This window comes from Ambystoma mexicanum, chromosome 6p, assembly GCF_040938575.1.
Source record: "Ambystoma mexicanum isolate Mex_15411 chromosome 6p, UKY_AmexF1_1, whole genome shotgun sequence".
Classification (NCBI taxonomy): Eukaryota; Metazoa; Chordata; class Amphibia; order Caudata; family Ambystomatidae; genus Ambystoma; species Ambystoma mexicanum.
The window spans coordinates 1385185286-1385197714 of NC_090935.1; positions in this window are offsets into that span (position 1 = coordinate 1385185286).

Here is a 12429-nt window from a genome sequence, read left to right on the forward strand (position 1 = left end):
TGTACCGCAGGGTATGTGCCACTGCCCCTGCATGTGTCCCAGACAACCCTACTATCAACAGCCATCAGTCCACAAACACATCTGAGCTGCATTGTGTGCTTCAACACCAATATTCGTCTAAGCTCACCCTCAGTGCTGTGACTAAGCCCCCATGTGCAAGTCGCCTGGTGCAAGCTTTGCTGTGTCGTGGCCCCCCTGTGCTGCTCACCTTGCCAGGAGTTCCTTGGAACATGTCAGCAGTTCTAGGATGTGGGTCTGCAATCACTGTGGCTCTGCTCGTGCACACATGTGCATGTGGGCACCAAGAAACGGGTCAGGAATTCCGTCGTCCAATGGGCCATGTCTGCTGCCAAAGGTGCTCTGGTGCCTCATCCCCCTGCAGAAAGTGCATGAAACAAATGATTAATGCATCAAAGTGATCTGTGTGTGTCTCATCAGGCATCTCATTACTTGACCATGTCAGAGAGTCACATCACAAATCACACCATCAGCCCGTCTTTGACTTCCAAAGTGTGGAACACTTATTTATTTATTTATTTATTCGGATTTATTTAAAGCGCACGTCAGCCCGGGGGCATCGTGGCGCTGTTACATGAATACATACATAGTCTGGTTACAATGGAAGGAAGATGGTTACAAAGCAATTTTCATTACAGCAAGCATTTCGTGTCGAAAACTTTTCGTATCAGATGCGTGCGAGCTGAAGTGGGTGTAGGGAAGGAGGAGTTAGTTAAATAGCGTGGTTTTGAGGGATTTGCGAAAGAGATACAGCGATGGTTCTGCTCTGAGCGAGTTGGGGAGGGCATTCCAGAGCTTAGGTGCTATGTGAGGGAAGCCAATGCCGCCGGCTTTGGCTCTTTTTACAGTGGGTACTTGGAGTTGGTTGGCGTGATGACTTCTTCTGGGGCGGATGGAGGAGTTCTTGGTTATAGTTTCAGATAGGTAGGGGGGTGCTGTGTGATTGATGCATTTGTGTGTGAGGGTGAGGATTTTAAAGTTGATCCTTTCCTTGACTGGGAGCCAGTGGACGCGTCTTCTGGCCTGTGAGATATGGTCAGTTTTGGGAATGTGTAGTGCAGCACGGAGGGCATTGTTTTGCACTATTTGGAGCCTGTTTAGGTTTTTTGACGAAGTGCCTGCCAGGAGGGCGTTACAGTAGTCTAATCTGGCTCCTATCGTAGCTCTGGCTATTGAGAGGCAGTTGGGCGTGGTGAGGTAGGGTTTTATGGCGTAGATGAGTTTGGTAGTCAGAGCAGAAGCTGAGGCAATGGCGCTGGTTTGTCTTGTCATTGAGAGTGTCGCGTCAATGTAGACTCCTAAGGTCTTGACGGCAGAGGAGACAGGTATGCTAATACTGTCGATGTTCATGTGCGAATAATCGGGGCTGAGTTTGGTTAGCGTTTTGTTAGGGGCTAGGATGATGATTTCGGTTTTGTCTCCGTTTAGGCAGAGACCATTGATAGCCATCCATGTTTGGATAGTCGAGTAGATTTTGATGAGGGCTTCTGAGTCAAGGTCGTAGTCTCCAGAGAGGGGGAGGAGGACCTGCGTGTCATCAGCGTAGTTGGTATACGCTATGTTGAGGGAGTCCAGTAAGTCAAAGAGGGGTTTGGTGAATAGGTTGTAGAGGGTCGGTGCGGTGCAGGACCCTTGTGGGACTCCACAATTGATAGTGGTGGGGGGGGCGCTATCCTGGTCAGAGTACACTTTCATGGCCCTGCCTTCAAGGAAGGATGTGATCCACGTGGTAGCCTTGTGAGAGAAGTGTGCAGCATTGGAGAGGTGCGATGTGAGAATGCTGTGGTCGACCAGATCGAATGCTGCTGAAAGGTCGAGTAGGAGGAGGAGGGCAGGTTTGCCTGTGTCCATTATTTTAGTAATTTGATTTTTTAAATCTAGAAGAGCAGATTCAGTCCCATGGCCTTTGCGGAAACCTGACTGTCTTTTTCCTAGGATGGTGTTGGTTTCCAGGTAGTGTTGGATTTGATTGTGTGCGGCTTTGTCTAGGATTTTAAGGAGAAAGGGGACGGTGGTGATGGGGCGATAGTTGTTAGGGGAGGAAGGATCGAGAGAGGGTTTTTTTAGGAGTGGGCGGACCCAGGCTTCTTTTAGGCATTGTGGTACACTTCCAGACGCGAAAGAGGCATTGATAAAAGCCGTGATGATGGGGGTGAGGTATTCTGCGCACTCTTTGATTACGGAGGGTGGGCAGATATCCCCTTTGCATGTGGAGGGTTTGATTTTTTTAAGGAGGTCCTTGACTTCCGTCTCTGAGACTTCTCTGAAGGCAAAGAGGGGTGTTTGTGAAGGAGAGTTGTAGGTGAGAGGTATGGGCGGGCAGGTGGGGGTGTTGAGAGCTTTGCGTTGGGAGGCTATTTTGTCTTGGAGTAATTTAACTTTGTTGAGGAGAGCAGCCTGGATGCCTGTACACCATGCTTCGTCCTTGATGATTTCGTCTGGGCTGGAGGCTGGTGTGGTGAGTTCTTTGAATATGGAGAAAATTTCTCTTGATTTGGAACTGGCATTAGTGATTCTCTGGTTGTAGGATTCGGATTTAGCAAGGAATATGGCTTTTTTGTAGGTCAGAGAGATCTCTTTAAAGTCATTAAGCGAGGATTGGTTAGGCGCTGCTTGCCACCTGGATAGGGCTTTGCGTTTCTTAGTGCGTAGGACGGATAGTTCTTCAGTGAACCAGGAATTGCAGTGTATTGATGTTTTTCCTTTTTTTTCTTCTAGCGGGGCAATGAAATCGATGGCTTGAGTGAGTGTGCTGGAGTAGATGTTGGCTAGAGAAGTGGGGTCAAGGGGGAAAGGATGCTTGAGTTGCGGGGTATCAAGGAGAGGGGCGAGGTTGGCAGCAGTGAGTTTTTTGGAGCTTCTTACTTTAGCGGGTGGGGCATGAGTTAAGGTTTTATGAGTGGGCGTGGTAGGAATGGTGAATTGGATGAGGTGATGGTCCGTCCATGGAAGGGCTGAGATGGAGGTAATTGCAGATGAGCAGTTGTGATCAGCTAGCCAGTCAATGGATCTGCCTTTGCTGTGAGTGGGTGCAGTAATTTTGTGTTCGAACCCCATGTTAGATAATTCTTTGGCTAAATTTGCGGCTGCTTTGTCCTTCGGGTCAGCTAAGCCAAGATTAATGTCCCCTAGAAGGATGCTTTTGGTGGTGCTTTTGAGGTTGTTGCCTATGTTTTGGAGGAGCTGCTTTTGGTAGTCAAGGGGAGATCCTGGTGGTCTGTAGGTGATAAAGAAGTTTATGGTGCAATTAGGTGAAAGGGCTAGTTTGGCAGTGAGGAGATCGGCGTTATTGTCCCATTGTTGATTACACATTCTTATGGAGAGGGTGTCCTTAAAGATGAAGGCCACGCCGCCACCAATTTTTAAGTTTTTACGGTCCTGTTTAAGGATGGTATAGTTTTCAGGGAGAGCGAGGTGAATGGAAGGACTGGAGGCTTCATGGAGCCAGGTTTCGGAAATGGCAAGTATGTCGAGATTGTGGGTGGTGATAAGGTCATTGATTTCAATGGCATGGGCATGGACAGAGCGCGCGTTGATGAGAGCGCATCTTAAATTTGGATGTAGAGTGTGAGTGTTGGTGGTGCTGGGGGTGGGCGGTGTGAATTTGGGTGTGTGAGGCTTGGGCGTGGCACATGCAGCGTGATGAGAGCTAAGGTAGTGAGCGTGGTCAGGGAAGGAAATCTGGGCGGCTGAAGTATGGGTGCGAGAGCTGAGTCTGTAGTTCCTAAGGAGTGTGGAGTGTGGAGTACTGCGGAGAGTAAGGAGGTGTTTGGTGCGAGTTCTTAGTCTACAGAGCCTGAGGTGGAGTGGGTGGTGTCCGACCTGATCGGTAAGGAAGTTGAGTGTGGGATGGAGTGCATATGGTGGTGTGTTGTGTATGAGATCAGATTGTGGGGTAGGGCAAAGGTGGGCATGTTGGTTTGGGTGCGCATGCAGCATGTTGCAGGTGGCCAAGAAGGAGAGGGATGTGAGAAAGATGGAAAAAGTGGAAGGGATGTGTGTAGGCGCATTTGGGTGTGGGCTAGGGGGCTGCATTGGTAAACAAAAGATGTACAGGTAGGTGGGCAAAAACGCTGTAGCTCAGATCACAAAGTAAATCAGGGCAGTTTGGGGCAGTCAGTATCACAAAAAAGCATTTTGACCAAGGGACACACACTACTGAAATGTGGTCTGTGGATGACCATAGGGCACAATACAATTCTAAATTGGTCTGTAGGCGACCATGGGGCACAACACAACTGAAATGTGGTCTGTGGGCGACTATAGGGCACAATACAATTCTAAACTGGTCTGTAGGCGACCATGGGGCACAATACAATACTGAAGTGTGGTCTGTGGGCGACCATAGGGCACAATACAATTCTAAACTGGTCTGTGGGCGACCATAGGGCACAATACAATTCTAAACTGGTCTGTGGGCGACTATAGGGCACAATACAATTCTAAACTGGTCTGTGGGCGACCATAGGGCACAATACAATTCTAAACTGGTCTGTGCGCTACTATAGGGCACAATACAATTCTAAACTGGTCTGTGGGCGACTATAGGGCGCAATACAATACTGAAGTGTGGTCTGTGGGCGACCATGGGGCACAATACAATACTGAAGTGTGGTCTGTGGGCGACCATGGGGCACAATACAATTCTAGACTGGTCTGTGGGCGACCATAGGGCACAATACAATTCTAAACTGGTCTGTAGGCGACCATGGGGCACAATACAATACTGAAGTGTGGTCTGTGGGCGACCATAGGGCACAATACAATTCTAAACTGGTCTGTGGGCGACCATAGGGCACAATACAATTCTAAACTGGTCTGTGGGCGACCATAGGGCACAATACAATTCTAAACTGGTCTGTGGGCGACCATAGGGCACAATACAATTCTAAACTGGTCTGTGGGCGACTATAGGGCACAATACAATTCTAAACTGGTCTGTGGGCGACTATAGGGCGAAATACAATACTGAAGTGTGGTCTGTGGGCGACCATAGGGCACAATACAATTCTAAATTGGTCTGTGGGCGACCATAGGGCACAATACAATTCTAAACTGGTCTGTGGGCGACCATAGGGCACAATTCACTTGTGGGTTACCGTGAGGCACAACACCAGGCATAGCATGAACCATATAACTATCAAAAGCACAATATAGGACAATGGGTGTCTGATCCAGGGCATAGCACGTGACAGGGGTAACAGGGGAGCACTACTGTGGCTAGTTATAGCATAGCAGATTAACAGTAGCAGTACTCACATGGAATAATGTCCAGCATATATACGATCATCCGCGTTCAGTGCATTAAAAAATGTTTTTCCGTAATGCGGAGTTTGCCTTTGAACTTTGCGTGGGTCAGGGGACTAGCAGTAACAGTAGCTCCCCGGAGCGAACAGGGGCAAACAGGGCAGACGGCCTTATGTTGGCCTTGAGTGGCCGCCGGCTTCCGCCTGCCGGCGGATGTGTGGGCTTAAAAGCAGCCTACACACCGTTGCTAGGCAACGTGTAATGCTAAGCCTCGCTTTCGGGCCGCATCGCGCCCGACATCTTGTTTTTTGAAAAAATGTCGGCGCGCGTGTTTCTATGGGCGCAGGAGGCGGTAGGGGCTTCTGTGCTGAGGTGCCCAGGGGGAGCAGATGGCCAGATGCAGGGGGGTGCCCAGGGGGGGCAGATGGTAGAAATCTTCTGCGGATCCTGTGAGGGGAACACGCCGCCTCCGTCGGGTCTCGGCTGCGATCCTGGACGTCCTGCGGTCCTGGACGGTGGTGGGGGGCTCCTGCCCTCTCCACGTCGATGGGAGTGTGAGGGGGGCAAACAGGGCAGACGGCCTTATGTTGGCCTTGAGTGGCCGCCGGCTTCCGCCTGCCGGCGGATGTGTGGGCTTAAAAGCAGCCTACACACCGTTGCTAGGCAACGTGTAATGCTAAGCCTCGCTTTCGGGCCGCATCGCGCCCGACATCTTGTTTTTTGAAAAAATGTCGGCGCGCGTGTTTCTATGGGCGCAGGAGGCGGTAGGGGCTTCTGTGCTGAGGTGCCCAGGGGGAGCAGATGGCCAGATGCAGGGGGGTGCCCAGGGGGGGCAGATGGCAGAAATCTTCTGCGGATCCTGTGAGGGGATCACGCCGCCTCCGTCGGGTCTCGGCTGCGATCCTGGACGTCCTGCGGTCCTGGACGGTGGTGGGGGGCTCCTGCTATCTACAGCATGAATTGCAACAGGCACGTGTACAGGAAAGATATGAGACATAATACACAATGCATAGCAATCAATGTCCACATTAATCATGACACACCCCATCTAGCAAAAGCTGAACAGTGGACAATTACACCCAAATCATCCCCACTAGGGGTGTCAACACAAGTCACAAAGCACCAGACATGCCACAGATATGACAGTCCAAAGCCCTTGTGTAAAATTCTGTAACACCAAACCATCCTTGCGAGCCCATGGATAAGGGAGGCAGGAGTGGCATATGTGAGTCAAGGAACCCAAGCAGCAAACACATACACAAGACAACCATGAAGGGCCCAGCTGGAACAGACAGTGGATGCCTTCAAAAACCACAAGGCACCGCACTGTCACATGAAAGCACAATAGACTACAAATTTTAAACTAACTCAACTATTAACTAATTACACTGACTATGGAAAACCTACATTACCTATTTAAACTAACTATCAAACAGAAACTTAACTAACTAAACGAAAAATCAAAAATGGCCACATACGACCCGGGGGGGAGGGGAGGCACCCAGGAGGGGGGAGGTACAGGGTGCTGCTCAACATCCACATGCGATGATGCTGAGCCAAAAAAAAAATACCTCCATGGGCTCAACGCCTGCACAGCACGACCTATGTGGGAGATAGTTGGTCGTCCGAGTCTGGCTCATCCTGGTAAGGAGGACGTGGCACAGTAGCCTGGCCACGCCTAGCCACAGCTTGCCCCTCGTCGGCAGCAAGTCTGCCGGACAGGTGAGCCTGGTTCTGTGTGGCGATGTTACATAGGTCTGCATGCAGAACCTCACGTGATACACGTGCTTCCTCTTGCAAGGTAGCACGTGTAACACGGAGTTCCTCCTGCAAGGCCTGGCTGGACAACGGCTGCACCTCCCGGCAAGCCTGTAGCTCAGCCGAGATGGTGCGCTCAAGCTGTGCAAACCTCTCCTCTGCCTGCTGCCTCTGGGACATCATAAGGACACCCAGAGTGGATCTGAGGGAGGCATACTCCTCCCTCAGGGCATCCATGTGCGCCTCTGCATGAGCAGCAATTGCTTGACGCAGAGACGACATTTCAGCCTGGCGTGCCCTGTCTGAGGCCGCCATGCCCAGCCTGAGCGAGCGGGCCGTGGACCGTGCCGCCTGCTGCTGGAGAAGCACCTGCCTAGCAGGGGGGAGCACAGATCGGGCCACACGCTCCATGCTGTCAGCGATGTTCTCCATTGCTGCCCCCTGCCGTTCGGAATTGGCAGTCATGTCTTGCTCCCACTCAGTATACAGCGGTTGCGCGCGGCGACCGTGTTGCCGGGCTTGACCCCTGCGGGACCCAAGGACCGGGGGTCCTCGCTGTGTTGGCACCGCCTGCGGCTGCACGACTACATGCCCCCGTCGACGTGATGTCCCAGGCACATCAGTGACTGGTGTGGAGGGTGACCCTGCGTCCCGATCCACCACGGGCGGAGGAACCAAGACTGTCTGATCCCTCAGTGCAGGTGTCGCAGACAGAGGAGTGTCCACATCAGAATCACTCACCCCTGACACATGGACTTGATGCTCATCCAACTCAACATGGACGTCAGAGTCGTCATCAAGGCTGGACTCATAGGCAGCCAGAGACAGGATGGACTGCAGCACTTGGGGGTTTTCGTGGCCTACCACCCCACGACCCCCACTAGTGCCGGGTTGATGTGGTCTTACCAACCCTGTGTCTGGCATGACAACACCATCCTCTGCATCCATTGCGTCATCACCTGAAAAATAGAGAGGAAAAGGTCACTACACATGTCAGAAGCACACAACACACACACACACACCGACAGCAAAGGCATCCGGCAGACATGTGACACACAACATATGACCTGGCATGCATGCTGGGTCTACTTTGATTAGCTACTGTGATCAGACCTGTTGAAAGGTGGCAGTTTACATCGAAGTGGGTCTATGCAATGCTGAAAATGTGTACGCCACTCACTACCTACATGTACAAGCACTCCATGGTGTGTGCCAGGAAATGTGAAGGCAGTGCAATGTCAAATTCAGACATCACGTGCATTGTGTATTCAATGTGTACCATGTCTAGCAGCCAAGCACCCCTCCACCCCAGTACCAAAGCAGGGATGCCTAGCATGGTATCAAAAGGCTGCCCATACACCTGTGTATTGACAAGCAGTGTTGACTGGCATCAACAGCTTAATGTGATTCAAATTACAACACTGCAAATGATGCTGGGACAGTGGGCAGGACACATGATGGAAGATCCGGAGGCCAGCCACGTGTGAAGAAGACACGACAAGAGTTGGACTGAGTCATTGGCCATTGAACAGGCTGAGGCCTGTGAGCCACACAGATTGTCAGAGCCTAAACATGTGTGCAACGCAGGACTGAGCCACAGTTGACATGGGGAGGCCGATAATATGGCAGGCAATGTATGTAACCAAGGACTCATATTACAGTGATCATCCAGTCAAGGATACATAGGGGCATGCGTGCAATGCACATGGAGCATGAATGGGCACTCAAGTCCCTGCGGGACATCTGACCCATGCACAGTACAAGTGGGATACCCTGCATCGAGTACTAAGGCTGTACCACACGGCATATGTCTGGCAGTTTCTGAGCTGCAAGTTAGCATCTACACAGGACACATGAACAAGAAACTACACATTGGCAAGAATGTAGCAGACCAGTGCAAAGGTGGAACTGGGGTGCAGAGTGGCGGAGGAGGGGCAAGGGAGCATGCCCACATGGAGTCCCGCATGCAGGCAGAGGAGACATGCATGACGGTAGCATTGCATTACTTACACATCAGAACCATGTACACGTCACATGTAGCAGCAATCATGCACAACACATCCCACAAGTGAAACACACACGTCCTCAACAACTACACATCAACACTCACTGGACTGGGCATCAAAGTCCAGCATCTCTCCCACACCTTCGACCAATTCTGGTGGTATGAACTCCGCAACGAGAGCCTCATGCGGAGTGAGTTCTTCCTCCTCTGGTGCAGGCCCACCGCCAGTCACCAGAGTCAAGTTGTAATTTGAGGCACGCTTAGCCTTAGTGCTGCGCTTGATGGCATTCCAGCGCTTTTTGCACTCCTGCGCCGTGCGCACCTCATGGCCGAATGAACTGACATGTTCCGCAACATGCTTCCAGTGGGTGTCACGTTGGGCAGCCGTAGTCTGACTATTGGCACCCACTAGCATGTCACGGCTGTGTCCCCGCACGTAGTCCACGAGGAAGTCCAGTTCCTGCTTACAGAAAGGCTTCTTCCTCGACGTGCAGGAGGTCGTGGCTGTGTGTGGGGTCCCAGCCTGTGCTGCAGGTGCAACCTTCCTCCTCTTGGACAGTGGCGCAGACCCTGGCTGGCTAATGCCGCCCTGACCAGTATGGCCAGTGGGTTCAGTGGATTGAGCCGAGGGAGTGGCAGGTGGAGGGATGACCAAAGGCCTGACTTGTGTCAGTGGCAGCTGGGTGCCCACTAATGGACCCTGCGCAGCAACATCAGCTGTGGCAGGGTCATTGACCGCAACGGTCCTGGTTGGCAGACTCACAACCGGGGTGCTGTTGGGTGCATCTGCCCCTGCACTTGCCAACACCCGGCTGTTCGGGGCAGCAGATGACATGACTGCCCCAGGGACACGTGTCTTGGTCTGAGCAGCCCGGCGTGCCCCTATGGTTTCCCCCCTGGCCTGTTGGAGATCTACCAAGGGCTCTTCAAGTGCCAACGCAGCCTGCGCTGGCAGACCCTGAGCCTGGGTGGCGGTGTCCACAGCTGCACCTGCAGCTACCGCTGCCCTTGGGCCCGTGGCAGTCGATGGAACGGACTGCCGGGTCATACGGGTGCCAGTGCCTGATGCAGGAGCTGCATCCCCCGGAACCACAGGGGGTGGTGGCATGGCTGCACCAACACAGGGCACAACATTGTGCTCAAGTGGCGCACCCCTGCCTCTTCCCCCTCTGTGGCTGCCCTGGACACCCTGGAGTCCCCCTACTCCCTGGTCACCACAGCCACGTCCCCGACCACGCCCGCCACGAGGAGTACGCCCAGCTGAGGCGCCCCTCACCTTGGTGGCCTCCCAACCATGGCACAGATGTAGTAGTGCTGGCACAGATGGAGTGGTGCCAATGGGAGGTGTACAGCACAATTGACCTGCACCTGCAAGGCTGTATGTGACCCCGGTGATGTGGTGACGGGTCACGCAACGCTCAGGCACCCCAAAACTGCAGTAAAACCGTGCATGCAACCCTGCAGCCTACGTGCGTGGATTTAACCTCCCGCAGTACGCGGTGGCACCCAGTAACACGAATAACGCGTACGCGTGGGACACGCAGGCTACGATGACATCGAAAATGGGTGCAATACACAGGGGCACCCGCAGTGGGAAAAGGAGCGTTTGCGACTCACCGTCTGACTAGCGCGATGCAGAAAAACACGCGTAGCCAATACCCCCACCAAAAGAAGAGATACGTCCTTGAGAGCTGTGAAGTAGATGGCGCGCGAAACAACTGGAAGCAGCAACACACGTCGGTCTCCACGGAAGGCACGTACAGCGAACTGCTGGGCCCGCTCACCTTTAACCCGTGCTGAGGGAAACGCACGCGCGCGTCACGTCACATGCGGACGTGCAGTTTTTCACGCGATTATGCGCATTACACGCGGACGTGCAGTTTTCCACACGCGATTAGCCTGGGTACGTGTGTTTCCGGGTGCGCGGGTAGTTCCACACGCGATTGGGCTGGGTACGTGTATTTCAGGGGTGCGCGTGAAGTTCCACACGCGAATAGCCTGGGCGCGTGTATTTCAGGGGTGCGCATGAAGTTCCACACGCGATTTCAGCAGGGTACGTGTATTACAGGGGTGCGCGATAAATTCTACACGCGATTGGGCTGGGTACGTGTGTTCCGGGGTGCCGTGAACTTTCACACGCGATTGGTTGAAATCCACGTGTGTTCTGTCATCACGTGCAATGAGGGATACACCCTCGCACGTCACGTCACAGACGCGCACACGCGCTGAGGGCCTTTGGTCCAATGAAAATGCGTATGCGTGCAGACGCGCTTACGCGCTAAGGGCCTTTCCTCGAATTACACGCTGACGTGCAGATTTTTCACGTGCCAATTCACTCCGTATCAAGCTGGCCACGCGAATACACACGGAATACCACGCTCCTGCCCAGAAGGCCGAATCACTGCCCCCCCAGTGCCCCGAGCAGCCTCCCACGTGCCATCTGCTGCTGCCTGCCTGCCTGCCTGCCTGCCTGCCTGCCTGCCTGCTGCCACCGTGCCCTGCCATTTGGTGCCTGCACATCAGCCATCTGCAGGGGTCCAGTTGCTGTGTCCACCCCTGCTGGAACAGTAGACTCCCGACTGGGATACCATCGCTCCACAGCCCAGCCCCAGGACCCAGTTGCCCACCCACGCCTGCCTCGGGGGTCGCCATGTCGGGGCAAGCACCATCTGAGACCAGTGGCGACCCCCAGCCAGAGAGGCAGAGGGCCACCAGCTTCAGTGAGAAGGAAGTTGGTGTCCTGGCGGAGCATGTCCTGGGGCATTATGATGCCCTCTTCGGAAGACCACGCGCCAACAAGGAAGGACGGGAGAGGATCTGGGACGATGTAGTGGTTGCCATCAACGCGGAGGGGGTGGCAACCCGCGACATCAAGCACATCAAGAAGCGCTGGGAGGACTTGAGGTCCAGGACCCTCAATAAGGCCCGGCGCCTCGCGGAGGGGGGCCGGGCACGCCTGAGTGACATCCAGATGAGGGTCCTGGAACGCGTAGACCCAGCGCTCCACGCCCAGATCCTTCGGAGGCAGACCCATCTGGAGTTGGCCGGTAAGTGGCCAAGCATTGCTGTGTGAGACAGGGCATGTTGCAGTGTGCTGGTTGTCTGATACCTGCCTGTATGTGTGACATAGGCCATGTACGTATGTGTGTGTGCAGGGACATCATGGTCAGGCATGTGAGTACAGTGATGTGTTCTATTGCAACATGGGGGGCTCTGTGCGGAATGGACACATGGAAGCATGGCAGTCTCTGTTCCTGGACATGGGTGGGGGTGAGGGATGGGTGCTGGTCCCATGTACACGTATTGTGTCCATGTGTGTGTGTCTGACCTGCGTGTCTGTGACTTGTCACCGCCATGGATGCATGACACATGTCTGTGACAATGTTCAGATTCACTGATGC